The sequence below is a fragment of the Manis javanica genome, chromosome 8 (genome assembly GCF_040802235.1).
Source record: "Manis javanica isolate MJ-LG chromosome 8, MJ_LKY, whole genome shotgun sequence".
In the NCBI taxonomy this organism is placed as follows: domain Eukaryota; kingdom Metazoa; phylum Chordata; class Mammalia; order Pholidota; family Manidae; genus Manis; species Manis javanica.
The window spans coordinates 43,670,033-43,680,924 of record NC_133163.1 but is presented as its reverse complement, the minus strand read 5'-3'; positions in this window follow the sequence as shown (position 1 = coordinate 43,680,924).

Genomic DNA, 10,892 nt, shown 5'->3' with positions numbered 1-10,892 from the left:
CTGGGCTCTATTCACAAAGCAAGTTGAGGGGTTTCAGTTCATATGCCCTTATCAAGTAATAATGACATTATTTGGAATCACATCCATTCTTAATGGGATAGAATTTAAATTAATGACAGGAGATCAAGAAGAAGTCACAAAGGTCTCAAACAGTTACAGAATCCACCAACATCATTCAGGCATCAATATAGACAGGAATCTAATGAATGAATAATATCTCTTATAAAATACGAAAGGATATAAAAACCATTTGGATGTGTTTATCTTAGTTCACTTTCCAGTACAAAAGCTCCTTGACAAGAAGCCAAGCCCTTTTCATCTTAGTGTATGTTTAGCGCCAAGTGCATAGTATATTTTTAATTGATGTCTGTTGACTTGCTCAGAACTATCTCAGAAACTTGCTCACAGGACTTTGTTTAAACCTGTCATAGAAATACAAGCAAGAAAGGGCTGAATTTTTTATGTGGCTCAATCCTCCCCCAACTCTCCAGCGCAGAGCTCTCTGCTTGAAATCATCCTTGGCCTTTAATGGACTAAGCTGTATTTTTACAACTGTGATACACTCATAGTTCCACTGAAAATCTTGTTGATAACTCACCTAATCTCGAGGGCTCCAGAATGATTTACAGTTTGCAGGACATATAGTGGACACTCAATATAATCGATGAATGATTGCAGTGACTGAATTATCCATCTCCTTAGGAAAAGTTTTTCTCTTAAATTCCATCTGTCACAGTGGTTACTCATCAAATCCTATTCTGGATGAAAACTGCAGTTCTTTGCCAACACTTTGGACAGGCATGCTTTGCTGTGTACCTTCAGTTTTCTTCAGGGAGCACTGGAAAGGGTGAATGCTATCCCCTTCTGTCTTTTGTGGCAGACCAAATGCAGTCTTCATCCAGAGTTAAAGTATGCACACACACACAAAATTATCTTAATCTTATTGCAAGAAAAAGAAAAACACTCAAGCTTGTTGAAGTAAAGAATTTATTGTAAGGTAATGAAGAAATCCTTTGATTCTGATGATATAGCTGGGAACTTAAAGAACTCATTTATCTCCAGGCAGATAATTTCTCTTGGTCTTTCTCAGAATCCTCTCTTTACTTCTGTTTGCATATCAGCTCTGTTTCCATATCCTCCCTGTGGAAATCAGCTTCTTTGACAGGCCTTTTGGGGTCTGCATCCCCATAACTTCAGCTATACCTAGCTTTGGATTTAGTGTCTTTACTTTGGCCATGAAGCTAACTCCATTACTAAGTCTGTATGACCTTATGGCTCTGGAGCTTAAAATGTCATTTGATTCAGTCTTATGTTTCAATTTCCAAAATTTCTAGGAGAGAAAATTTGAATGGCCTAGTTTAAGTCCCATGCCCATTCTTGGTCCACTTATCAAGGGGATGAGTCATACCCCTTTAAGGCTGTTAGAAGGAAAAGTTCTTCCAATAGGGGATGTGGGCAGAAATAAATGATATATCTAGAACAACGAGCTTCAAATGTTACCCTGGAAATCTGTGTTTGGAAGGAGTAGATATTTTTGATTAGATTGCCACAAGAACATTTAAAATAAAAATGATGAAAATTCATTCTCATGTTTTGTAACAAATACTAATTCACTTTTTATTGCTAAAATACATCTTCATCTCTGTATGAAGATATTTCTCTTCCACAAATCATCTTTAGAGAATAATTTCATGAACCCTGGGCTTGGAAGTCCTAAGTTAGAAGCCAAACAACAAGGATAAATCCTTCAAATGTTTTTGTTTCTTCTGGCAGTTTCATTGGTATGATCATTTAGCTTAAATTCAAGTGAGGTTGGAGATCATGGAAATCAACCTCCCAGGAAAAGATTGAAAAAACTGGAGATACTTTTGAAGCTTAAGCAGATGAAAGAGATTATAAGTAGTCTTGAATCTTTCTCTGGTAATTTACTCATTTAAAACTCTGCTTTATTCAAAAATAACATTTGAATTTGTTGAAGAATTGACTTTGTAACATATGGATAATCTTACATCTTAAAGATTAAAATAAAGACTGACTAGAAATGACTGTAAATATGAACATTTAAACAAATTTTAAATGGTGTCATTTTAATTTAATTGTATAAAATTTGTAACATTAATAATACCTGTTTCCAAGAGCTTGCTTCAATTCAGCCCCAAATATCCTACCTACACTATGTTTATGGTACCTGCCATCTCACAGTAGCTTCTAGTAAGGCAGTCTGTACCCGAATGAGAGACAGCACCATTGGCAGCTGTGTTTTCTAGCATCTGATTCTTCCTTACTGATTGATTGACCAGGGGGAACGACCCAGACTAAGGCTGACCTGCAACCCCAACCTGATGTTGGAAAAACATGTGGAGCCAATCGTATTCCCTTTCTCAGGAACTGGAACTAAGATATGCCAAAGAAGGAACTTAGGAAGTATTATTAGGAGCAGAAGCTGAATGATGGTAACATAGAGAAGCTTGATTGCCAATGTGCTGTGCAAAAGTCAAAAAGGGAAGAAAACATGAGTCAGTAGAAGAAAGCTTCTTGGAGAGAGAAAGAGGAAAGCAGCGGCCCATTACACACCAGGCACCTTCTGAGGGATGGCCAGCCCACCAACAGAACAGGGTCCCAGGAGCTGCCCTGGTTCTGGGTTTGATCACATGGACAATTACAGCAAAACCTCCCTTTTCTTAAAGTATCTTAAGTAACTCAAGAGGCCTAACTTTAACAGCATCTCATCCTGGGTTCATGTACAAAGGGTAAGGGCTGCCAACTTACATTAGACAGTGAAACTTGATAATTTGATATTTGTGATACTAACATTGATCTTTCAATAATGAAACCTGAGAAAATCTGGGGGCAGGAGCAGTGGAGAGCATGTCAGCTTGCTCTCCCAGAGGCACGAGCTGGACCTCTCCTTCGCCCTCACTGAGGTAGCAAATTTAGCAGCTGGCTAAGGACTCAGCTTCAGGAGATACACCCACCAACAGAGGGATGAAAACGTGTGCTGCTCAGAGGTGACTGGGCCATTCCAGTCCTGGGTCTAGTGAGAGGGGATTGGGGCATGACAGGGAGGCTTTTCCAATCTTTGAATAAGCAGGATGGCTCCTTGGCAAAGCTTCGAACTCCTTCCTGCCTCAGGGTGAGGAGTCTGAAGGGCACAGAAGTTGAAGTGAGCTTTTAATCACCTTATGTTACGTAGTCACTCTGGCAACTGAGGTGGAAGAGATTTGGGGGAAAGCTGGATGCGCCAGTGCCTCTGTAACATCAGAGAGTAGAGTGTGAGGGTATGTGTGTGTATGCGTAGTACCAGGGATTGGGCCTCCATCACTGTCATCCATAAGAGAGAAATGGCTCTCTGGCATGCTTAGGGAAAGTACTGGGAGACACAGGTGGTCTCAAGAGCATCAAGCAATTCCTGGAAGGTGGACCAAAACAGGTTATGATTTCCCCACACAGTATATTGTGAATAGGCATTTTTGTCCCTGTGCTTTTAAGTCACTTTAGGACAGGGAGGTACATCCACTTAGTTATATAGTCCTGCATGCAAGAAGTTTACATAAGACAGAAACTGCTGATGATGACAGACATAAAAGGACATACAGCCAATATTGCCAATAGGTATAAATTAAAACCTGAAGAGGCACCATAGCATATTTCATAGATTCTGGAACCAGATATTTTGGGTCTAAAGCTGTCCATTGCTTATTAGCTATATAACTTTGGTCAAGGCACTTAAATTCTCCATACCCCAATTTTCTCATATATGTAATGGGGATGATGATCACTGCACCTACCTCATGTGGTTATTGTGGGGATTAAATGTGTTAATTTGTGTAAAGCCTATACAATAGTACCTGGCACATAATAAACGTTGTGTCCTGTATTATTATTTACTGCACTTTAGGAGTAAGACAGAGAGAGGTAGAGACTTGTTGAAGGCCACAGGATGCTCAGCCACAAAGCTGCTGTTTGACACTGGTCCTTCTTTAACACTCTAAAACAAAACCCAACTTTGCATTTCTCATGACTCTGTGAGGGAAATACAATATTAACTATACTTTACCTTCAATTATAGGCAGAGAAAACTAAAGAATGAGAAGAGAAATTTTGCACTAAAGGTGATGCTCCTATCTAATTTGCCCTCTTTTCTTTCTGGGGAGGGGGGCTCTGAGCTGTTCTCCCTTTATTGTCATTTTCTCTGCAGTAACATGAAGGAGTGGAATCCCTTGGCAGCTGTCTAGACAGTGTACACCCTTAAGATGCTCTAGAACCACACTATTAAAACAATTCCAGGGCTCAGCACATGGTCTGGCACATGGTTGACACTCATTGTCTCTTCTCTTATTTTAAATGATTAAATGTCAATTTTTCTCCCACTATTTTGACCCTATCACCTCCTGTCTCAATTCTCCAATAAGACTTCTCTTCTTCACGTTTAAATTATCCATCCTATATTTCAAACTTTTCAGTGATCTCAGCTGGAGGTAAACTTCCTTATCTCCTTTTGTCTAGTTGGTCCCTTTCACTATTCTTTGCTTACTTCTTTAGTTATACATTTCTTACTTGTTTTTATCCCACACATAGTACTAAATACGTAACTCCTTCTATACTTTAGTATTTTGTTTACACTCTAATTTTTCTGCTTTCTTTCCATTGGAATTATAATTGTAATAGATAATTTGGAGGCATTTTTCCAGTCCACATCCTGTTTCCTCCAAAATTTGCTCCCATAGCAACTATGTTTGATTGTATGACCCTGACCCTTTAACCCTAGCTGATGGGACCATGGGTAGTTTTTGTTTGTTGTTTTAAGTCACTAAGACTTAGGGTGTTTTGTTTTGCAGTAATAGACAGCTGCAATCATCATCAAAATACATTCATTATCCTCCAAAGTTGCTTAATAAAATCTCTATTGTGAATGAAAAAACACGCTTAGAGCTATAGACATTTCAACTTAATATCCATATGATTTTATTATAAAAAGATTATAGCGTGCAGAAAACTTCCCTAGTGAATATAATGTGTAGTACCAAACATATGGTAAGTCTGATAAACGCCAGAAAGATTATGAACTTTTAAGTGCCTAGTGGAGGAGGGAGAGGGCAAGGGATTTGATGTTTTTAAGATTTTTTAAATTATCTTTCAGCATCATTTGGTCTGGACATAGAAGAGGACACAGTTAACAAAATGCTTAACATTTACTTAAATGTAGATAATTTCATAGAAGAAATAAATTTGGTTAGTTCAATTAAGGTTCTTCTCTGTTTGTATTTATGGCTTGTTTTTAGTCAACTGCAGATCTTTCTGGCATATTAACTTCAGCTAATCATAACAAGATTGAGCACAAGAAGGGAAAGACTTCTTGTATAATTGACCAGTGGCCAAAGCAAAGCCAAAGGTTAATAAGAGTTTATATTTACCAGGAAGGTGAATATTTTGTGAATTAGTAGTTTTGGTTTTGTGGGTTTTAAAGTGTTTAACTCCCCCATTACTGTGATTAAGCAGCAACCTTGGTTTAAGTTCTTTCAAAATGAATAAAAATTGTCATTTTGTCTTATTTTTTAGCTTAGGGAGTAGTTATAACTTCTCCCTGTTATCTGGTGCTCACGTCTACTTTAACTGTTGACCACGGGGGTCAGCTCCACCTGTGCTGAGATATATCAGGGTGCCCTTGGGTTTTTCATGCAAACAGGTCTGTGGTAATGGATATTAGATTACTGCCTCATGTGTTGATTTTGCAGTTAAACACACCCAGCTACTTCGTATATGCAATTATAATGGCGGAATTTAAAAGAACATAAGGTAAGAATCAAACGAACACATCCAGCATAATTTAAGGTCAAATGGACAGTCACAAGCAAGTTAGTGGGGGAAGAAACATTAGATCATAATTTTAGATTTAGCTTCCTGACATCAGCTGATTTTTTTAGTACTCCCTCATAATCAGGCTATTTTGCATAGTATCTGATAGTTCATAAAGCATTTTCAATTGAGTTCATTTCTTATTTAGATTCCAATGTCCTAGTTGCTACAATGGGAACATTTCACAATCAGCAGGAAAGCTTTAGACTGTGTGGACTCCACTAGAGTCCCACACCCTCCCTCATTGTCTCTCATTCTGGATCAGGTTTACCTCCAAAATGTGAGTCTCTAGGACTCCTGGTTTCCTGATGCCTTATACCCAGCTGTGCCATTTGCTGCATCTATACTATGCCTTACAATAATATGTCCTAAATAAATATTTATCAAATTGACTTATTATTACAGGGCTACACAAAACAGGTACAGGGAGGTTTCAACACATACTGATACATTTTTATTTAATATTTCCAAATTCTCCCTCCCATAATATTCTTCCTGTAGTTTTATTTTTAAGATGACAGCACTAAATGTGTTTTAATACTTTGCAGTATACAAATGACTATTACATGCACTAATCTCATTTGATGGTCTCAAAAACCTTGTGAGATATATAGACAGGAAATTGTTATTCCTATTTCATAGATGGGCAGGCCACAAAGGCATTAGGTGATGGAGAACTGAGGTCTCTGTCTCCTAATTTAGTCCTTTTCCATTTCTCCTGCCTCAGTTTAACGTTTTTCCTTGAGTCCCTGTCTCGGTGGAAGATGAAAGCAGGGAGGCCCTCTCTCAGGACTATATCACTGTTACATGTTCCCTTCATTGTTTGCAGTAACTCTGGCCTTGAGCTAAGAATATAAAAACAAATTCCTTTATTCAAAAATCATTTATCATGTAGCATCTAAAATGTTTATCTTGATTTTGCATTTTTTGGTCTAACAATACCTATGTAGGTAAAATTGTTAGATGATTTTATTTTTTATTGTTTCAATAGCCATACGCTACTCTCCAGTGATTTCCAATATCAAAGAGAAGCAAATCTTGTGTTGACATCATTACCCTCATGCCCTGAATGATCTGTCTTCTACCAACCTTTCCAACTTTTTTTTATATCCTTTTCCTGCTCATTCAGTCAGCTACAGCAACATGGAGTTCTTTCTGTTCCTAATATTTGTCAAGATCATTTTCATCTTAGGGCATTTGTACTGGTTGTACCTTCTGGATGGAATATCATGCCTTCAGATCTTGTGCACATCTTGCAGAGATGACTCTGTCATATCATGCAGTATGATAAGTGAAAAGAACTGTGTATAATATGCTGACACTTCTGTGTGTTTTCTTGGAATTATTTACACAAACATACATAGAGAATAGTGCTAGAAAGATAGACAAGAAATTGATAACAATAGCGTGGCTCTTGGGGGAAAGGTGGTTTTCCACCTGGGACAAATTCTCTATGAATGCAATAGAATGGAAGGAAAGCAAGGGTGAGAGGATGGGGAAAGGCTTTTTATTTCTCATAGCTCAGTTTCTCTCCCAGTGCACTCCCAAGTCCTCCCTCTCTGGCCATGGTGTGCTGTCTGCCCCCTCTCTCTTGGCTCTGCTTCCCAAGTTCGGTCCCTCTGGCCTTAGCATGCACTCTGCTTCCCAGGCCCCTTCCTCCAGGAGGAACTCCATGGAAAACTCCCTGGTAACCAGAAGGCTCCTGACATATTTGAATTACTACCTATATGTGTTATTTTTTGAAAAAATTTAAGTCTTTTTAAAAGAGTGAGTAAAAAAGAACCCATTGGATTGTCTAAACCTAACAAATTAGAAGTATAACAGGGATAAATATTTAATATTTCATGTAGATTTAATAATTCAATTGTATGGGTCCTGGTGAGATGAATCCTGCTTAAAAGCAGTTCATCTGACAAAAAGCTAATATTTTATTGACTACAAGCTCAATATGGCCCAACCATGTGACTGTTAAAAAAGTGACTGTCTCTACCCAACAGCAGCAGAATGTACATTCTTAAGTATACATGGAACATTCTCTAGGATAGATGACATGTTAGATAACAAAACAAGTCATACTAAATTTAAGGACATTGAAACCATACCCACTATCTTTTCTGACCACAATGGAATGAAGCTAGAAATCAATAGCAAAAAAAAAAAAAAAAATTGGAAAATTCACAAATACTTGGAAATTAAACATCACACTCTTGAACAATCAATGAGTCATAAAAGGAATCAAAAGGGAAACTATAAAATGTCTTGAGATAAATGAAAATGGAAATACAATACACCAAAATTTATGGGATGAAGTAAAAGCAGTACTAAATGGAACTTTATGGTAATAAACACCTGCCTTAAAATAGAAGTGAAATCTCATGTAAATAACCTAATTTGAGGGACTCTCTCATCCCCTCCTGGCGTGAGCCAGGAGCTCTGTCCTTTCACTTTATCTCTAAATAAAAGCCTGTACCTTGCTCTCCTAAAAAATAAAAAATAAAAAATAAAAATAACCTAATTTGACACCTTATGAAACTAGAAAAAGAAGACCAAACTAAGCCCAAAGTTAGCAGAAGAAAGGCAATAAAGATTAGAACAGAAATAATCAAAATAGAAAAACAATAGAAAAAAATCAACCAAACTAAGAAGTTGTTTTTGAAAACAGCAACAGAATTGACAAGCTTTTAGCTAGGCTAAATAAAAGAACAAAAAGAAAGACTCAAATAATCAAAATCTGAAATGAAAGTGGGGACACTATTATCACTTCTTCAGATTGACCCTGTAAGCAAAAACCTCACAACAAAAAAAATTCTAATACCAGATGGCTTCATTGGTGAATTCTACTAAACATTTAAAGAAGAATTAATACCAATACTTGTCAAACTCTTCTAGATGTTGAATAAGAAGAAAGATGTCCGATATCATTTTATGAAGCAAGTATTATTCTGATAACAAAGCCAGAAAAAGACATTACAAGAAAAGAACACTACATGCAATACCCTTAATAATATAGATGAGAAAACACTCAACAAAATACTAGTGAACTGAATTCAACAGCACATTTAGAGCATCATACACCATGACCAGGTGGATTTATTTGTGGGATGCAAGGATGGTTCAACATATGAAAATCAATGTGGGACACCATATTAACAGAACAAAGGACAAAAATCTCATGATGATCTTAACAGATGCAGAAAAAGCATTTGATAAAATCCACCACCTTTCTTAATGAAAAAACATGCAACAAACTAGGAGTAAAAGGAAATATCTCAAAATAATAAAGGCCATATATGAAAATCCCACAGCTAATATCACACTCAGTGGTGAAAAATGGAAAGTGTTTCCTCTGAGTCAGGAGCAAGAAATGGATTCCCACTCTTGCTACTTCTATTCAACATAGTACTGGAAGTTCTAACCAGAGAAATTAGGCAAGAAAAAGAAATAAAAGGCATCCAAATTGGGAAATAAGTAAAATTATCTGTTCACAGATGGTATGATCTTATATGTAGAAAATCCTAAAACTTCCACACCAAAAATGTTAGAAATAATAAATGAATTCAGTAAAGTAGCAGAATACAAAATCAGTATACAAAAATTAATTGTGTTTCTATACAATGACCATGAACTATTTGAAAAGGAAATCAAGAAAACAATACCATTTACAATAGCATCAAAAATAATAAAATACCTGTGAATAAACTTAACAAAGCTGACCAAAGACTTGAACACTGAAAACTACGAAACATTGATGAAAGACATGAGAGAAGACACAAATAAATGGAAAGTTATCCCATGTTCATGGACTGGAATGCTTAATATTGTTAAAATATCCATACTACCCAAAACAATCTACAGATTTAATGTCATCTCTATCAAAATTCCAATGACATTTTTTACAGAAATAGAAAAAACAATCTTAAAATTCATATGGAACCACAAGGGACCCTAAATAGCCAAAATAATCTTAAGAACAAGCTGGAGGTCTCAGACTTCCTGATTTCAAAACATATTATAAAGCTATAGTAGTCAACAGTATGATACCAGCATAAATGTAGACGTATAGACCAATGGAACAGAATATAGAGCCCCAAACCAAACTCATGTGTGTAAGGTCAAGATCTTTGGCAATAGTGAAAATAATACACAATGGGAAAAGGATAGTCTCTTCAACTACTGGTGCTGGGAACACTGGATATCCACATGCAGAAGAATGAAATTGGACCCTTATCTTACACTACATACAAAAAGTCAACTCAAAATGGATTGAAGCTTACACATAAGGCTTGAAACTCCAAAGCTCCTATAGGAAAACAAAGGGGAAAAGCTTTATGATATTGGTCTTGACAATGATTTCTTAGATATGACAATAAAAAGCACCAGCAACAAAAGCAAAAATAGACAAGTGGGACTACATCTAACTAAAAAGCTTCTACACAGCAAAAAAAAAAAACAAAAAAAAAATCGAGAGAGTGAAAAGGCAACCTGTAGAATGGGAGGAAATATTTTCAATGGATTGAAAATATATGATAGATTGAAAATATATGATAAAGTATTCATATCCAAAATACTTAAGAAACTCATACAACTCAATAACAAAAAAAAAAAAAGATTAAAAATGGGCAGGAACAGAAGAGACATTTCTCCAAAGAACATAAACAAATACAGCAAACATATGAGAAGATGTTCAACATCACTAATCATTAGGGAAATGCAAATCAAAACCATAATGAGATATCATCTTACACCTGTTAGGATGTTCAATATAAAAAAAATAGAAAATAAAGGATGTTGAAAAGGATGTAGAGAAATTAGAACCCTGCATCCTGTTGGTGGAAGTGTAAAATTGTGCAACTGCTATGAAAAATAAAAAAGGTTCCTCCAAAAAAAAATGCAACTATCATATTATTTAGCAATCCCACCTCTGGGTATTTATTGAAAAGAATTAAATCAGCAGCTCAAAGAGATCTGCACTCCCATGTACATTACAGCATTATTCTCATTAGCCAAGAAATGAAAACAACCCAAATGCCCATTGA